The following is a 20113-nucleotide window of genomic DNA, read 5'->3' on the forward strand; positions in this document are numbered from 1 at the left end:
AATCCCACCCATAACTTTGGAATATGACTGTTGTGAGAAGACAGGAAAGAAACTGAAATTAGATAACATTAATTTGGATACACCAACCAAAACTATTATAACCCATACAGATGAGCTAAAACTGTCAAGCTACAAAATATCAGAAGTAGAAGCAATGGAAGTTGGAACATTCAGAGAAAACCAGATCTTTATCATTTTTCACCTACGTGGGAATGCGTGTAGTTGGATTAATTGTATGTATTTTGATGTAAGTGCGGATGGCCAAAGATTAAGAAGTGGTTTGATGGAGAGGGGCATTGCCACACTATATTGTTTAAACCCAAGATAGTTACGAAAATTCACACCCCCAGGTCGGTTGACCGTGACTAGAAGTCAGGACGCCATAGAAGAAACGGAGTTAATAACCATTTTATCCAACCCTACACCTCAAGCTAGGAGGGTAGCCCGCAAAGTTATGGCGACTGATAAACGTTAGAAAACAAAAAAAATTAATGATCATAGATGGACTGTCCTTAATTTATTTTTTTATTAGAAAAGGGGGTGTGTATACCTATGTAGAATAATCTAATTACGGGAATCTTAATAACCACATATATAACTAATTATAAGGTAGAATCATTAAGTTACTAAATGAAGTGTAGTAGTCATATTGTCACCTTGTACAGAAAGCAAGACTTTCCATTTCCAGCTGTTGTAGAAAGGGGCGACAGGATCTGCTCCAGATAAGTTTATTGAAAAGGGTTCCAATTATATTCACAGACAGAGATGGCCTGCCGAGGTCAGGACGCCCGATCTTTGACGGGGCAAGGGGTCGCGGTCCTAGGGGTTTATCGTGTCCTCTAATTGGATCCAGAACCACGCCTTGGGACGACACGTTACAGCTTCCACAAAGGTGATATCGAGATTTGCTTATAACCAGTGAATTTCGAAGACACATTGGACATTTCACGTTACTCGTCAGCGGGAAACTCTGCTGGTCTACTCAATTATTTCTACCTATATACGTGTTTCATACGAACTGTACTCATCTCAATTATCAAAATAAATAATCAACTTTCGAACGTCTTCTCGTCAGACTAGGCATTAACCTTAAGCTGTGTATTCAAACCTATCATCGCCGACCAACGTTCCTAGCCGCTCGGGAATATTGCACTCCTACGGGACTGGCCAATCCCCGGGATACAATAATATATACATCGCCAAAAACTGGCAGAATGAAAAAGAGAATTCAGAGAATTATGAAAATCTGTTTTCATCCCGTGCTTAGTGGTCGACGAGGTCAACACGACGTCAAAACCCAGTGAAACATTTGCCTTATCGTCACCGCAGTAAAAAAAAACCTAACATCTAACAAAACTACGGAGTTTAACAGAAAATTCAAAACGGTTGAAGCTTTACGCGAGTTCAAAATAACATCGACCACAACAACACAATCTGAGACGCAACCTCAAGCCGCCCCATTAGAAGCCCAATTTAACACACCTGAAGGCTGAGATACAAAACACACGTAATTAATTAAACGAATCGGAAATATACATCGCCAAAAATTGGCAGAATGAAAATGAGAATTCAGAGAATTATGAAAATCTGTTTTCATCCCGTGCTTAGTGGTCGACGAGGTCAACACGACGTCAAAACCCAGTGAAACATTTGCCTTATCGTCACCGCAGTAAAAAAACCCTAACATCTAACAAAACTACGGAGTTTAACAGAAAATTCAAAACGGTTGAAGCTTTACGCGAGTTCAAAATAACATTGACCACAACAACACAATCTGAGACGCAACCTCAAGCCGCCCCATTAGAAGCCCAATTTAACACACCTGAAGGCTGAGATACAAAACACACGTAATTAATTAAACGAATCGGAAATATACATCGCCAAATGCTGGCAGAATGAAAATGAGAATTCAGAGAATTATGAAAATCTGTTTTCATCCTGTGCTTAGTGGTCGACGAGGTCAACACGACGTCAAAATCCAGTGAAACATTTGCCTTATCGTCACCGCAGTAAAAAAACCTAACATCTAAGAAGACTACGGAGTTTTAACAGAAAATTCAAAATGGTTGAAGCTTTACGAGAGTTCAAAATAACATCGACCACAACAACACAATGTGAGACGCAACGTCAAGCCGCCCCACTAGAAGCCCAATTTAACACACCTGAAGGTTGAGATCCAAAACACGCGGTGTCACAGAAAGTCCACGTATTTAATTAAACGAATCGGAAATATAAATCCCCAGAAACTGGCAGAATGAAAATGAGAATTCAGAGAATTATGAAAATCTGCTTTTAATCCTGTGTTTGGTGGTCGACGAGGTCAACACGGCGCCATAACCCAGTGAAACATTTGTCTTATCGTCACCACAGTAAAAAAAACCTAACATCTAACAAAACTACGGAGTTTTAACAGAAAATTCAAAATGGTTGAAGCTTTACGCGAGTTCAAAATAACATCGACCACAACAACACAATCTGAGACGCAACCTCAAGCCGCCCCACTAGAAGCCCAATTTAACACACCTGAAGGCTGAGATCCAAAACACGCGGTGTCGGAGAAAGTCCACGTATTTAATTAAACGAATCGGAAATAAACATCGCCAAAAACTGGCAGAATGAAAATGAGAATTCAGAGAATTATGAAGCGCTAGGCGATAACTGATATCAATGCGGCCCATTAGAGACCCCAACATACCTGTAGACTTGAGACGTCCGCGTTCAACTTTAGCACAAGAAACACTACAAAGTTGAAGTTGAAACTGGAACACTGCCGAGGCAACTCATATCTGGCGACATGCCAAGTTACGCGGAGCACGAAGAGGCAAAGATAAAACATTCATCCACACGCATGACAGCAGAGACCCCTATCGGGCGCAATCGACTTCTGGAAAAGATCTTAGCTTGGAAGGTCACCCATTCCATCCACTTCGCAAATCTTCTAAATCAACCTGCGAGAACAAGCGTACCTTAACCCAAGCCTCGGTGGAATACGTTGGATTCCGGTTAACTGCGACACATCGACCCATTAACCGGAATCTATTGTATATAGATACATTTACCATACTCGTGTACCGGCCTGGTGGTAAAATCACATTTATGATCTCTCGTACTAAGACAAAATCCTCCTAGGCACTGATTTATAAACAGATTAACATTTCCTGAAGAATAGTTTCAGAAACACCTCATATTTTACATCTAGAAACTGCAAAGAAATTAAGCATTTCAGTGTCTGTCTCCCAAACATACTATATATGCAAAAACTGCAGTCAAATTTCTCTTTTTTATTTGCATTTAAGATATGTTACTAAATTACACTTGTCTCGGTAACTCGTAGAGTGTTTCAGGAGTTGGCTCTACTCGCATTAACAGGTGACTTTTTTGTCATTGACTCCTCCACATCAGGACAAAAGTTGCACTCAAACGTTCACTTCTTTAAATACATTTCTGCAATGCAAAAAATTCACTACCATTAACACAATTTTGTTTTCTAGTCAATGATTGCAGTAATGATCAGTGGCATCTTGACAAAACTTCTTTGTTACGATGAAGCAAGTCATATCAGAGTCTACTTAGGATGACAATTTCTAACAATTTTATCCAATGTGAAGATAGGAATTTATCAGCAACAGTTATACTTATCTTGTACCTGCATATTATCCGTGGTTGCAAACTAAACCGTATATTATGAATATGCACTCCATCATATCCTGCTCCATGTCATGCACACATGAATCTACAAGTAAAGCGGACCATCATAACTTCTATTAAAAACATCAGCTACATATGCATTCCATTACTGGTGACTTATGATAATGTACCCTCATGGATCCTAGTCAAACCTTACCATACCATACATTATCCATCCAAGACACCACCATGTCCCTCACATCTATACCTACACACAATTACCAATGTTATAACCGATTTATCCATGGCACTACCACTTCCCTCCTATCTCCCACTACATACAATTTATCCATGTTATGTGAGATTCACCCAAGATACTACCACTACCTTGGAAGTCTACAGAGGTATAATTACTATACAGGATTCACCCAAGACCCTATACCAATTCCCTGACATCTGTACCCAACTACAATTACCAAAGCTAACTAATCATGATTGACCCACTGACCCAAGACACTACTAGTTCCACAACGTATCTACCCATGTATTATTGTCCTTAATAAAGATTCATTCAAAAGACTACCACTTCCCTGACATCTCTCCCTAGGTACAATTAGCCATCCTATACATGATTCACACAAACTCTACCACTTATCGAGTATCAACCTCTGCTCTCAAGACTCCAAGTAGTTCCTTACCAATAACATGAAGGGCAGATGCATCTTGGTTCCCCTTTAGCTCAGAGACACTCTATGCCATTCGTTACAGTAACATGCAAGTTATATTTTGTAAAATTGCACACTAGGCTACTTACATCTGCCTTTTTCTTCTCCTCTTCCTGTCAATCAACACACCATTCTACTAGATGTCTCCTTTGCTGAACCACAAGATTCAGTTCTATCAACAAATGTAATAAAATTGTTTACTTGCCACTAGTGAAGATGATTATTTCAAGGATTCAACTCTGGCCTACTAAACACACGACTGAAATGGTGGCAAAATCAATCACTTTCGTAATATTTCCATATATTAACGAACTACAACATAACACATATCTCAACTATAAAGTATGTTTACAATCAAAACTGTTTACACTTTGAAGGACACAAGCAAATATTCCACCCACAGCTTCCGTTGGCATTTAGTAAATACTTTGGTAAAGTTCTTTCACATTTCCTTCGGCGGGATTGGCATGCCTGATTACTGTTGTGTCATTGGTCAACAGAATAACCGGCAAAAGCTTTTTTAATTTAAAAAACTTGACTGTGCAGTAATAATACCTTCGCTATTATTTAAATATTCACTTCTCAGGCTACGTGAAAACAAGATATTTAATGTTGGAACAAAAGAAATAGCGAAGTTGGCCCGAAGTTCGAAAACATTCAGCAAGCCCCAAATAAACAGTTAATTACTATGTGAAACTAAATAAAATTAAGGTTTTGCCTTAATAACTTTTGTGAACCATAAAACAACTATATATATAGGGTAAGTTATACTGAACCCTTCTTCCACTATCATGCAATCTCTCACACACACAAGCACCAACTTGAGAGAATTTACTTTACCATCGTTCCCAATATCACGTGTGATCTCATTAACAAATCACCTTCACCCATATGGGAAGTAATGAAAAGTACGGCAGTAATAAAAGAACCAGTAAAATTCACCGACAAACCAAGAGAATCAAGATAAATACAACTAATGTTCTTTGAACCTAAAAATAATGTGCACCTGTCTGCCAATAACTGTGTGGCAAGAAAGTTCAAGAAATCTCCAAACTGGAAGCACTTATAAAATCTTACTTTAACACTACATAATAAATATGAGTCCTTTCCATGGCCACAGGTTCACACACTTTAGTGTCATAACAGTTATATCTGTTATGGTCACTATCCATTACATAATCCAGAAAACAATTTAATTTCAATATTGGAATCAGTTCTTGTGCTGCTACTTCTCAACTGACCTCCATTTAGAATCATGTACTTACAATATGATAATTTTTGGGCGGGTCAGGACCATGTCAGTATGAGGTGCTCGCTGTTTTGTGCTGGAAATGCACAGCAGTAGAAGTCTGTCTAATATTAAAATATTAATTACACTGTTTGTGAATATGTTAAGAGTACAAAATGTGACTAGTTGAAGCATGTGAAAGTGAGCTGGTTTCTGAGAAAGGAGTGAAAGCATTGTGTTGCATGTTCATTGAGCAATGACATTTTTTTCAAATTCAAAAATGAAAAGTATTTTGGTCTTCATTTAAAGGGTAAAGAGATTAAGGCTTTTTGTCTGGATAGAGAAGGATAAAGTTTTTTCTTCAGTCAGGTCTGAAATTTTAAGCCGCAGGATTGTGTAGAAAAAGCCTCTTTATATTGTATTCAGGCAATTATCAAATTTATACCAAGAAATTGCAGTCAAGCTGATATTGTGGACATAATTGTAATAATATTATGCTCTTTCATGTGTTTTCTCAGAATCCATATCAAAGTCATATCGAATCACTCCATTCTGGATTCTTATAACTGAGATTTTAGACTATAGATAATTTTATAACACCACTTCTTATGACATCTTTGAGTGAAGATGCTCTTAGCAAGCTGCTGTGATGTAAAAAAGCATTTACTGTGTTTTTGCTTTATGTTCTGGGCCACTGGCACCATAAAAAATTTGTCATTAATATATAATAAAAGCATTTGTTTTAAAGATTGAGTCTCAAATTAATGGATGCTATACTTTCGATGTGAATATCAGGTAAAGAACAAATTTGTGTTATCTTATTGTCCTTTTAAGCATATCCTTGGTTCAGGTTTTCTACATTATGAGACTTGTGATTATTTTACTAAGTTTACTAGTATATTAGTTAACAGCTACAGCGAGTTTATCCTTCTGATTATTCTTGAGAAGCATCAAATCACAATACAGTCACTGAAACTAGTACTAAATGATTTAATAAGAAGTCTTGATTGAAATAAGTAATTCAGAAATTTTATTGTAATGTACGGGTATTTGGACCAGTCGTTTGGGTGTTCTGTAAGAAAGTAAAAGGCGTTGAGTGTCGGTACCTCTGTGCAATTGTATGTGTTGGGTATTCAGTATTATTGATACGCTCGTCCAGATCCTTCAAAATATTTATCCTCTTGGGTCTTGGATAACACCAAATAGGACCTCAGTGTAATAACATTACATATTCCCATTTGCACTCGCACGATCTCATAACTTATGTGATTATATTTAAAATACTAATTAAATGGGCTGTGATACATTTAATATATTCATTGTGGGTGATATAACAACAAGACTGTATTTCTAGATGAATAATAAATTATTCACAGATATTGATCAAAAATAAGTAACCGCAGTTATACACATATAAGGTGTCAATATTAAAAATGTATACCGACAGTCCTACAAAATACTGAAACTGAATAAAATCCAGGCTTTGCCTTAATAACTTAAGTGAACCATAAAACAACTAATGCTGTAGCTACCTAATAACTATATACAGGGTATGTTATGCTGAACCCGGTGCAAGGTTGTTAGCCTTGCAACCATCCCCCAACCTGGAGGACCAGGGTACCTGTCTTAGTCTGACCTCTCCCCCTCAACCAATCTGGCTACGGAGGCCCTACCAGTAGCAATGCTACCACCAGCATAGATCTTGGGATCACTGAGGTACTCAAGCCCCACCACCACGACAAGGTGCAGGTACCATGAAGTGAGGGGGTCGCGGACTCACCGGATTAAAAAATCTAAAGAACAGCTGTTACATGAGCTCCATCATCCAGTGTATAAACAACACCAGTCCACTAGCGGATTACTTCTGTGTGGAAGGCTACGATCAAGATGTGAACAATCATAGTATCAGTACACAGGGCAAAGTTGCAAAGGAGGTTGCAACTCTAATGAGAGCACTGTGGTCTGGAGAATTTGCCTTGACTGACTGTAAAGGCCCGAAGAGAGTGGTGGACGCTAATATGAAAAGATTCGAAGGTCATGAACACCGGGATTCACATGAATTCCTCACTGTTCTTATGGCCTTGCTTCATGAAGACCTGAAGGTACAAATTGAAGTGAAATGTGAATTTCAAATGTTATGTAAGTTAAGCGAGGGAGGTCATATTGACATGCTAACACTATTACTTCAGCTATGCAGAATTTTTAAAAAATTGTCCACACTGTGGGAATGCATTATTGCAGTCCTTGAATTAAATATTACAAGAGGTTGTTGCTAATACATGACACAAGTGGTCTTCTCTCGGATGTCAGTCTGTCTAGTGTTGGTGCACTCCTCCTGCAATATACCAGGAAAGGTGTAAGATACACATGAAATCTAGAATCTCAGAGGCCACTTTCACAGACATTGGAGGCAAAGTCGTCTGAAATGGAACAAACTCATGCCAACTTATTTTTCTAATGGGTGACTGCTGCTTATTCAAATATTTAATCTGAAATTGGGGGGGGGGGGGGGATCCTGTTCATAGACATACCAGGGATTAAACGCATAAGACCAAACATCCAACTTGTAATCAGCCTCTGTCAGAGCATTACCGTTCCTTGACAGAAAAAGTATTCCTCTTCCAACTTGGTACATATTCTGAATATTTGTCCAGTTAATATTCTTTGTGATATTAAGTCAGAAGACAGTTTCCTTAATGCGCTGGTTTCGGACATTAATGACGAGGAATCTTTCTCCAAAGGCTACAAATGTTAGTCCTTATTCTTTGTTTGCTACGCCAACAAGGTCGGTAACTTGTAAAGTGATTTATTGACAATGGAGTTTCATCATATTGATAAACTGATACCTAAGTTAAGCGGAGCATGTTATGCAGTTAGATCTCTGTTGCATGCCAGCAACACTGATACACTCAGATCAGTATATTTTGCCTATTTTCACTCTTTAATGAAATATGGAATAATTCATCAAACATCAAAAAGATATTCACTTTACAAAAGAAAATTGTTAGATTATTGGCTGGTGTAAAACCTAGGAATTCATGTAGAAGTCTATTTAAGAGATTAGAAATCTTACCTCTTCCATGTGAATACATATTCCCATTAATGAACTTTATTGTAAATAACCAAGAACTCTTTCAAACTAATTCTGGTGTACACAGTGTCAACACAAGGAATAAAAATCAGCTTCATAGACCAATTGCCAACCTCTCATGTTTTCAGAAGAGTGCATATTATGCAGGGATCAAAATTTTCAACAGTCTACCATCTGATCTCTCACGTCTTGTAAATAAAAAGGCACAATTTAAACCAGCATTGTTACTAGACACTCTATTATCTTCACATCCAATTTTATGTCTTCCCTTCGGGTTTTTTTTTCAGACCCAAAATCCGTATTCACTTGTAATTTCTAAGTCATCCCCGATTTTTACCATGATTAATACTTTATTTCTGGATCCTCTGCAAGTCCGCGGTTCAACTACCGACAGCGACACAATCAAGTTCGGTCCAATTCAATAATATACACAGAAGATACCGTGAATTTTTCCTTCGGGTAAAACCGGCTGGAACGTGATGCTGTCCGCGTATCTCCATCTAGCTAGCTGTTAAAGATGCACGTACCTAAACCTTCAATAACCCATACGCCTTCATGCCGTAGTGCGTAATTAAACACGGACGCAACTTATCTTTAAAAAGAAATTAGTCTATCACGTGTAAGTAATAAGATGAGAAAGAACGAGAAGATGAAGATTTGCAATTCGTTTTCCTTCAAGGATGGAAATAAGGACTTCATTAGATAAAACCTCTCAACTACGGGATACTGGCAAAAACTAAGCTACAAACTACTACGACTACTGCAACATTGAAGAGATAAATTTCACCCACCAGCGATGAACTGGAGGTTTCTCAGATGACGTCGTCGCTGGACATGGCAATCGTCCATTGTTTCTCGTGTCGTCTGCTACAAGTTCACTCACGTTTCAGAGCTAAGCGCTACCTCCATTCACAAAGCAATGAGCAATTTGAGTTGACGTCTTTTTTTTTGGGGGGGGGAGGCTCTCTATGACTTCTGTATTATTTGATTTATATATAATATGAGCGACGTTCTTTGCAAATGACTTGACAATGCGAGCTTTCATAACTCTGAAAGAACAAGGGAATTAATAGAAAGTGTCGGATGCAAAGTTGTATTTTTGCCACCAAACTCGCTAGGATTTAAATCCAATTGAGAACTTTTGGTTTGTCATCAATGCACACTTTAATTTGCTAGTACGCTACTATATAATTAATAATTATAATGTAACAAGTCATGGAAATTTTAGCTGCTTTTAAAATCTGATCTCATTGGAAGTCAACTCATATGCGAAAATTTAAAGACGAAATAGTGACATATGTCGTTCTTCTACCTGTTATAAAGGGTGATGGAAACAGAGGTATACAAGCAAGTGTTACAGTTTTCGATGTTTCTACAATCGGAAAAAATAAAAGTACAAGTTATTTATTTATTTATTTATTAAATAACATCTTGAACATGCAACATCCTGAAAACTTCATTTAAAATCTCAGTGTCGGGCGTTTCACTTATTTCGGCTTCAAAAAGCCTGTATTATTTTATTCACACTTAATTTGCATGTGATTTCGTTGTCCACTACGTCTCGTCCCTAATTTCAGTGTCAATCTCCCATCAATCCACACTTTAATGTCCTAGTACCGATGCCTACGATATTACAAAATTTCAATCATTTCTCAATCACTTTCACTGAATGAACTTTGTCTACGTCAGAGGTGGTCAAATTTGGACTGTACGTCTGTCCTGCAATATGATTGTAATCTAAGGGCAAAGCTATGTAAATAAATAAAGATAATGTAGTTTTCAGCCCCATGAAATTTTTGCAAATTGAAAATCTTCCCCGCTTTATAGTTTGTGTTAGCAGACGCTTAAGTCACCTCAAAATTACTTAACTTGAAAAGCTAGCCGTTACTCAGATCATCAAAAGAGAAAATCCCCACTTTTCAAAATCCGGAAATCTTCTACGTGAATTTCCGAAGCCCACCACTGCAACTTAACGCATGGTCTGTGATTTATTCCTCAACATTTCTAATATTGTGGGCAAACTAACTGCGTCTTTGCTGGATTCCGCTGATATTCCGTTGCAGCGCAGCGGCTGGACTACAGGGTCGATGATGTTGTTAGTGGTTAAGAATGCATGCAGCTACAACTCTACTCTAACCCGTCTATCCTCTGAGGGTAGGAAGAAGGCGAAAAAGAAGAAAAGAAAGAAGAAAAAGAGTAAATAGAAAGAATCTGGATTCATTTTTCTCAAGGGATGGAAACAAGCAAAATATTAATTGGAGACTCAAAATTAAGTAACATTGGAAGGAGTTTAACCCCTGCACCCCAGACGTTAGTCTTGTGTTAATTTAAAATTAAAGTAATTCGTTTCACTCGCCAGCAAAGATGGTAGAAACGAAATATGCCGGAGAGATGACCGCCGACACTGGAAACACGACAAGAGTGCAGCGTCCGGGTGGAAGCGGCTGCGGAACTCCGGGTTCCCCGGAGCGTGTAGACGCAACCGCGCGGGTGAAAATGCCATGAAGATCCTCCTCTGAGTTTCGGAACCACGAAGATTCACTCGCCTTTCCCCTGAAACCAGACAGAATGTCCCATATAATGACAAGAATTTATATGTAGGGTCTGAAGCTCCATATTATTCATATTAATGGAATATAATTTCTCATTGTACTCACACGAGTCCATTTTCGGCGTCTCGTGTTGAATGGCGTAACAGACTTCACGATTATCCTGACCGCCGCGGAAACCTTAATTAAATGTCACGTGGTTGTTACTGCTGACCTAGAAGCTGACGAAGCATCTCCTTCTTTCAGACCATTTTGAATTGCAAAAAGAGTCAGACCAATGATTTCAAAAGATATGCCGATATTTACGGGCACTGAAATTGAACTGATGGGCGTTATCGGAAGGTAACTGAAAATAGTAGTCCATGAGTTTCGAACTCAGTACTGCCACATCATATCACGCAGCTCCTGTTGGATGATGTAAGTAGCGTCTGGAAGTACCGGATACACCACCTGGCGGTACATGACGGCTGCAGGATACAAGCATATTCTGGAAAACAAGTAAATATATATATATATTATTGTCACTGGTTTTTAAATTCGTGTTAATTTTCCAAAATTCCAGATGCAAAAATAAGACAGCTCCCAATATCCCTCAGTAAACATTAGTGTTGGTAGTAATAAATTACTCGATTCTATACTGAAATATCAATCTGGAGTCAAGCACGTTGGCTCTGAGATCTCTGGCACACGATGAGTACGAGATATTAGAATAATTGAAATATAACAGAAGAATTACCTTCGTATGTTCTCATAAGTCTTTGAGCTCAAAATTAGCAGCTTTTGGATGCACCAGCTACAAAACCACACGGTCCATGACGGCTACTGTTGAAACCTGCAAGGACATGGACATTAAGATGATGACCTTCAAAACCATAAAATGAGGATAGACAAATATAAAGAAGTTCGGTTTAATCTACGTGTTACATTTCCAACACCCAAGGTGTTCGAATGAACCGGCTTCCAGAATCCTGGAGTGAGATTTGGTAAAATATTGTATAATTTCATAGTTAAAGAGCAAACTGACATTTATTATGTTGGCAATGAGAGTTCTGGTTGAAAGTGGGTGGGAAAATTCCAGAACAAATTATGTATAGCAGAAAATAATATCTCAGCTTACTCACATAAATTTCGAGTTCGATGCCGGAACATAATTTCAGGCATGACGTCTGCATCTTCTAGATTGTCCATGGCGGCTTTAAATTAAACCGGCAACACGATACAAAAGCACATTTATATTAAGATGATATTTCGGGAAAGCTAAATAAGAAAGGGAACTCGGATATAAGCTCTTGTTACATTCTCAAGACACCACATTTGAATATAAATCACGTTCCAAAATCCTGCAACGATCTTCAGTGCAGATCGTAATAAAACATTCAAATCAATATATAAACTGCAAGCTGACATGTAGTATTTTGGTTCTGAGAGTCTCCCTTGGTCCCTTTTGGCAGAAGGTCGCAAGTGCACGGATGTAAATATGGATTTTGGCGCCATGTGGACTCCTACGTAGATGCTAACGTCCTGGTAAAATACTCTTTCCATCTCAGATTTGAGAGTTTTACGGCGATGAGGATAATTATGTTCTTATAAGCTTTGGTGACGTGTAGACTTGTTGCTAAATTCCAAAGTTTCTCAGAAACAAACTCTATCAGAATTCAGGACTGAAGATGTGAGAATCGACACATTATCTTTCTGGGAAACGTTGGTGTCATCGACGATCTCACGTGACCATACCTCAAAGCAAATACCATCCTTCTCCTTTACAAACATCAGTTGGTTAATGCTGTTTACGAAAAAAATATTATTTTCGGAATTATACGAAATCCATTAATACACTTTGCGGTTTTAAAATTAGATTTACTGAAAATTGAAGTACATGGTAGATTTAATTGTTTTCAGCGTTGAACGTTTATCAAAACTTATTTTAACGTGGCAATGTACTGCTATTCATTTCATAGGACGTCATTTAACAGTTTATTAACATTAATTACGATGATAGCAAACCAAATTTAAACATAACAGTGTGTTGTTCATTAATATTTACAACTTTTATTTATCAGACTAGAAGACAAAAGATTCTAAATTCATGGTCAACGTTATTTTGATTAGAACATACAAACAGCTTGGTTGAAAGTTATCTCCTAAACACAACACACTCTTTTCTGAAATGCTAGACTAATTATAGAAAAAGCACTCATTAAAAGCAGCTTGGGGGGGAGGGGGGATGCGGGTATTATCTGTCCCGACACTACGCCTCGGCCTTACATCTTCAATCTGCGCGTAAATTGTTATCTCCTGTTGTCACTGTGGTGATTGTGATGATTAAGTTTACCGACGTTTAGGAAGTGATATTGCTACCTCCATCATAACAGCGATGATGGTGGGCCCTTGTGATGACGCAACATCACAAAAGACATTCATAAAACATTCTTCGGTTATGATTATTTGCTCCCAAGTGATTTTGGACCTTACGGGATAACATTTATAAATAACCGTTGCCATGGTAACGCTGCTAAGAGATGTTGGGTCTAATCGGATAATTATTATGATTATTATTGTTTACTACTTTACATTTTTGCCGTCATTCTTAGCGGGCAATTTATTAGTCTTAAAATTTTGTCCGTTATACCCCATAAAATGGCAGGATTCTTCTAAAAGATGAACTTGAAATTACATTGAATAAAGCGATAGCTGTCTACATTTAATGTGTCTTAAAATATGCTTCAGTATACTAAAAATCACGAGAAAGATCTCTAACGATTGTCTGTCGACGGGGAGAGATTCGAACCCGAAACCTATCGAGTAGGACAACTCAATATTTATTTCTTGTATGTTTACTTACCCAACACTCCTGATCTGTGGAACTATCCCTAACAGACTACGTGCGCGATGAGGGACCATTACATCAAAGGAAGACAGTGATTTCTATCTACACCAAGACATTCCAACAGCACCAGGTTCTAGCCAGTGTGCTCAACGGTTAAACGGGTACGGGGTTACTGCGACCTGCTGTAAACATCTGACCAGTAACGAAGTATTACGGAACAGAGAATGACGTCCACACGTTCATAATCCCATGCTCTGACAAAACAGATACGGGTGTAATTTTTCAATATTCGATTTAAAAGAAATTGGATAATAATCATTTTATGCGGAAAAGTTTACAAAGATATGAGAGACTCAAACAAGGAACAGAAATGTGATTAGTCCGTGAAACAATAAACAAGAATAATCTCTTTTAAAATTGACATATTGCAGAGGATATAGAGTCTGGATGTAATGACTCATACAACCCGGATTTAAAGAAATCAGATATTATTCGTTCAAGTATCATGTCGAGTAACAAATATTTCCGAGGAACATATTTCTTCCATCCTCAGGGCTAAAGATTGGTGAGCATTAATGTTACATTCTACAACATTAGGTGTAACTGGGAGGATAATATTAAAATTGTTCTTACGAAAATACTTTTCAAGGTTGCGAAATGGATTAATATAGCTCAGGAAAGACACCAGTGACGGGATTTTGTGAACACTACGCTGAACTTTCCATTCAAGGCGGATAATTTGACTGGCTGAGCCTATTGTTAGCTTCTAACTCCCACCTCAGAAATTCGCAAGACTACCTTTGATGGTCATATCGATGGCAAAGCATGTAAAATTTAAAAAAAAAGTTGTACGGCATCTGGTGTCATTTCAATAAAATAAATTCTTTCTAAAATAATTAATAATGCCATACACGCATACGATAAAAATATAAAATAAAGTCTCACTGATTATTACAGAAATTTGGACATATAATAATAATAATATTTGCTTTAAAGGGTTATTTTGATCTGGGACCATGCACAGCTACTGTATAACTCACAGTCGAACGCACGTATATGTACGATGGTGTCCGACGCTACCAGAAGCTTGCTGGAATATCGGATACCGGCCTTGCGATACGACCTTAAGGTCAAAACGTGGCCCCCATTTCCAAACAACCATTCGCAGTCAATACTCTTCGTTTCTAACACGTACTACTAACATTACACAGACCGATTTTCGTCAAATTCGATATTAACTGTATGTCACTATCTGTTACCTTCCATTGGTACTATCAGCCTTGACCCTCGTTATTAATTTATGTATTAAAAGTACAAAGCCACGATTAAGAATATCCATAAATTTAAACTTGCATGCATCTAGGAAAAAATTTCTGAATGGATTAGGCATTGGACAAGGCAGGTAGCTCCAAAATTGACTTTCGATATTACGCCCGTGCGCACAGACATGTTTAATCTGTTACCATGCACTTGGGCAAACATTACACGGATCCCTAGGGTCAAATCAACAGGTCACGCCGCCATTGTACCAATTCTTTCAAGTACTGCATAAATTTTTGACGGCGTCTCCACGAACAGCGGAGAATTTTATGGAAGTGCATTAAGACGCACTCTTTCAACCAAGGTCAACAGTTCATGACACGAAATAACAGAAAAAGATAATTATTTGTCTGAATTCGATTCTACAAGGAATTTAATCCATGGTTACACGTGATATGAGCAATGCGACAAAGTTGGAGAATGTGTAATATTCCTAAGAATTCCATTCACGCAGTGCATTTATTGAGACTATCTGCTGGTTTCTTCCAGCTTAAAACATGTTTTCAAACACGGCAGCAATTTCTTTCTCGTACTGAACACGTACACGTGTTCAACCTATCAAATGGGACACGAAGTGCTGGAAACAGCGACTTCTTCAAGTTTTGCTATTATTCTCGAGACAATGTTCAATGGCGCAACAAATATTCGAGCTGAGGAACGGCTGGATTTTAGAGCAACCCACACCTGAACGCGGTCCTAAATTCGTCAGAATCTGTCGAGAATCGATGAACCAATTTACTGTAACCTGAGTGTCAACCCATCCTAATCTTCGGAACTTATTAAAAACACAGACAGACAGACAGACAGACAGAGAGAGATGCTTCAACTAAGTTAACAGTCCTATAATATTTCTTGATGATTTAGACAGGCGTAATACTTCGTTTCTCACTCTGTAAGACAATCCGAACTTGAAAACAATTAGGGAAAGAGATTCAAGAAGATTATTTACAAGCGAGTGGGGCGAAGTAATACTGATAAAGAAAAAGGCATGTAAACGGTACATTAAGCCTTCAACAGAGAATACTAAATACCAAGTAGTTCAATTCTGAAAGTTTACTTCAACGTATGTACCAATATGTGTATGTGTCTATACACGAAGAGAAAGGCTTTGACCAGTTAAACGACTGTCAGCTACACGATGACTGCCGTACATGTTTACATCAAGAGAGACGAAGAAACTGGTCTCATACCGCAAGTGTGCGTGTCTATCACCGGACACGCAACGTCTCTGTGATTGTCTGCATTTCCTCCTTTCCCATCAACAATTCTCAAATGATCTGTAACTTTTCCTTTCTGTTTCCAACTCATAAAAGAACTCGATTCCTTACCGTACGTAGGGGGTTTCAAACATTCTTTGATTTTGGCGATATCGGTACCTTCGCGAAATCCCAGTACTCAGACACTACATTACCGTCGAGACATACTAATTTTTAATTTCCCACAGAACACTATCTACGAAAGTCATTATAATTTTTAATCAACCTCGAAATAATACATCACCGTACTCACCCGAGTCCATCGCTCGCTGGTGCCTCATCGTTTCAGACGTCTCGAGCCAGACGACGTCACAGAGCAGCGTCCAGGAGCGAGACGTGGAAAAATCTTCTGGTTCAGAGGTTCACGACGGCGATGAAGAATGATGATATCATAATCACCGTGAATGTGAAGAGGGCTCCGCCAATCACCTCAAAGCAGATATAATGACAAGAATTTATAATTACGTCGCTTCTGTACGTACGCTCTGAAACTCGATCAGTGGGCATTATCTGACAATTTCTCATTGTACTCACCGGAGTCCTTAGTTCGCTGCTGCTGTAATATAATTTTCGGGTTGTCGTGTTAGCGACCTCACGATGTAAGCGGCCGTCATCCTCACCGCTCCGTAAACCTCAAGTCTTGAACGAGTGTCACGTGGTTGTTACCACTGACCTAGAAGGAGACGGAATGCGTGGGCAGTATCACAGAACAATCAAAACGTAAAATAGAATATCATCTCAGAATACTTAGTTCAGTGTTGCAACGTCATTTCAGCCATCTTGTCTTGTGTGACGCAGGCCAAGTCACGTTGTATCGGTAACAGCACGCAATATAAGTTTTTCTCTCAACGTACTTTCAGAACTCTCTACTTCAGAGGACGGAATATTTCATGCAACTCACCTTGAATGACTTAAGTAGGCTCGCGTTGTACAGGACGTAGCACCCGAGGACACAAAACAGGACACATGTACTCTCGCATGTGCGTGTCACAGTCCTTGAGAAAAATATATAGACGATCTTATATCACTCCACTTTCTCCATGGAAAAGCGACGTAATTCACCTGTAAAGCCGCCAGACAGAAATGCCGATAAGTCAGGGTCGTTATCTATCCGACCAGGTTAAATCTGTATTCATTATGATAAGGTCAAATCCAGGAGTCAATTATAATAAATATTACAATTTTCATCGATTTGTGCTTACATTACACGTACAGTGAATGGCAAAAGAGGTGGAAATCCACACAATAAGAATTTATTATTATTTTCGCTTCAGATTCCAGGATTAAATTTTCAATGGTGCAAGGGTTTAAGTCGAATAAAATCTAACTCAACGATTTTTGTAATTTCTAGAGAAAATCGGTTAGTATTTTCATTATCACGAATTCGCCTGCATTCTTTAGAGCCTCGTACTACCACCACGAAAGCTTCAACAACTCTTTGGCTGTCGAACAAATCGATAATTAAACCAAACACAAGCTGAGACGTAATATCAAAATGGCTGACTGAAGCCCCAACTTACGTAAAGACTGAACACGTACGCGCTGTACCGGAGCAGGAGACAGACAACCAGAAACAAACTCAACTTGTCCGTAGGAAACAAGTTTCGCGGAGCATGCCGGGAAAGGCAAAGATGAAAACCTCATCCACCGCGTGTCGGCAGAGATGACTAAGGGGAAGATAAAATTATACGTCCAGTAATAAAACACTAGAAGCGAAAATACTACGAGCAGCGAAAACTCAATGATTTAATCGAATGAAACCAAATCGCGGGACGGAGGGTCAGCCTCAGGTCGTAAATGGCCGTAGAGAATAAAACAAGGCTCGAAAAACGTAAAATAAACGGCAGCGTCCTCTGTGCGGGAACATCGGGACCCACCAAAAGCGCCGTTACCCACAGAGGGCGCAAGTTATTATTTTGCTTTAAGAGGTTTGTTTTAAGTTCCTATGACCACTTAGCGGCTGGGGTTGAGCCCCCCTGTCGTATTATTCCATATCAATTACCGCGCTTTCGTTGCTGGTACTATTTTCGAATTTTGAGTGGTCCTCTTATTATACCTAATCTTACTATGCTCTTGCTATATCCCCTAGACAAGATCTGTTGCCAGGTGGGTTAGTCGAAAGAGTTGAACGACTCGCCTCGCCCACGAGGTCCTGTTTTGCGTAGCGTGCGAGCGCAAAGCCAACGAGTTGGACTCGTCCGACTCGGGCGGTTCGTTGGAACCCGCCACCAGGCGCCCGGCGCCCAGGCCATTGTCCGGAGCCGGGTCCGCGCCACTGCTCGCTCAAGAAACGGCCTGGGCCTCCACCTCCTTTCGTGGGGGTTAGGGCCGGGGTGGGGTTAGGGCCGGGGGGGTTAGGGCCGGGGGGGTTAGGGCCGGGGGGGTTAGGGCCAGGGGGGTTAGGGCCAGGGGGGTTAGGGCCAGGGGGGGTTAGGGCCAGGGGGGGTTAGGGCCAGGGGGGGTTAGGGCCAGGGGGGGTTAGGGCCAGGGGGGGTTAGGGCCAGGGGGGGTTAGGGCCAGGGGGGGTTAGGGCCAGGGGGGGTTAGGGCCAGGGGGGGTTAGGGCCGGGGGGGGTTAGGGCCGGGGGGGGTTAGGGCCGGGGGGGGTTAGGGCCGGGGGGGGTTAGGGCCGGGGGGGGTTAGGGCCGGGGGGGGTTAGGGCCGGGGGGGGTTAGGGCCGGGGGGGTTAGGGCCGGGTGGGTTAGGGCCGGGTGGGTTAGGGCCGGGGGGGTTTAGGGCCGGGGGGGGTTAGGGCCGGGGGGGTTAGGGCCGGGGGGGTTAGGGCCGGGGGGGTTAGGGCCGGGGGGGTTAGGGCCGGGGGGGTTAGGGCCGGGGGGGTTAGGGCCGGGGGGGTTAGGGCCGGGGGGGTTAGGGCCGGGGGGGTTAGGGCCGGGGGGGTTAGGGCCGGGGGGGTTAGGGCCGGGGGGGTTAGGGCCGGGGGGGTTAGGGCCGGGGGGGTTTTAGGTTACGTTAATTTTTTTTTAATTTAAATTTTTAGAAAATTTTCGAAAAATCAAAAAACTTGGGAAATCGTCGAAAAAGCTAGGTTAGTTTAGTTTAGGTTAGGTTAGGTTAGGTAAGGTAAGGTTAGGTTAGGTTAGGTTACGTTAGGTTAGGTTAGGTTAGGTTAGGTTAGGTTACGTTAGGTTAGGTTAGGTTAGGTTATTTTTGAAAATTTTAATTTTTTCGAAAATTTTCGAAAAATCGAAAAACGTGGGAAATCGTCCATAAAGCGCAGAAAACCAAAAAATTTTCAAAAATTCTGAATTCAAATTTTTTTTGGAAAATTTCGAAAATCTTTAGTTTTCTTCGCGTTTCATGCCATTTACAGCAACTTTTAATTTTTTGAAACTGTTTGAAAATTTTTTAAAATTTCAATTTTTTCGAAAATTTTCGGAAATTTCGAAAAAAGGGAAATCGTCGAAATTGCTAGGTTAGGTTAGGTTAGGTTAGGTAAGGTTAGGTTAGGTTAGGTTAGGTTAGGTTAGGTT

At 39.9% G+C, this 20113-nt stretch overlaps 3 long non-coding RNA genes across 8 annotated transcripts in view; 1 reads left to right on the plus strand and 2 right to left on the minus strand.

Moving 5' to 3' along the window:
- The window catches only part of LOC147873246 (uncharacterized), a 17700-nt gene extending 14864 nt beyond the window's left edge, over positions 1-2836 (minus strand). The window contains exon 1 of the long non-coding RNA XR_015536224.1: positions 2696-2836. This is a non-coding gene — a long non-coding RNA (uncharacterized LOC147873246). The remainder of the gene's footprint in view (positions 1-2695) is intronic.
- The window catches only part of LOC147873242 (uncharacterized), a 124506-nt gene extending 118177 nt beyond the window's left edge, over positions 1-6329 (plus strand). The window contains exon 5 of the long non-coding RNA XR_015536229.1: positions 760-6329. This is a non-coding gene — a long non-coding RNA (uncharacterized LOC147873242). The remainder of the gene's footprint in view (positions 1-759) is intronic.
- LOC147873247 (uncharacterized) lies at positions 3267-18242 on the minus strand. 6 transcript variants are annotated; one of them, XR_015536220.1, is made up of 8 exons: positions 18144-18242; positions 17158-17685; positions 16877-17052; positions 11957-12052; positions 11329-11707; positions 11028-11224; positions 4442-4524; positions 3267-3444 (listed from the first exon to the last, which is right to left on the minus strand). It is a non-coding gene; the product is annotated as an uncharacterized LOC147873247 (long non-coding RNA). The 6 variants fall into 6 exon arrangements; XR_015536218.1 differs by lacking the exons at positions 3267-3444; positions 4442-4524 and adding an exon at positions 6588-7915; XR_015536219.1 differs by lacking the exons at positions 3267-3444; positions 4442-4524 and having other exon boundaries at positions 10072-11224; positions 17158-17296; positions 17525-17685.
- Positions 18243-20113: the final 1871 nt, after the last annotated feature.

This window comes from Zootermopsis nevadensis, unplaced genomic scaffold (genome assembly GCF_977971745.1).
Source record: "Zootermopsis nevadensis isolate Lab colony 2312 unplaced genomic scaffold, Znev_1.0 Znev_ptg000021l, whole genome shotgun sequence".
NCBI classification, from domain to species: domain Eukaryota; kingdom Metazoa; phylum Arthropoda; class Insecta; order Blattodea; family Termopsidae; genus Zootermopsis; species Zootermopsis nevadensis.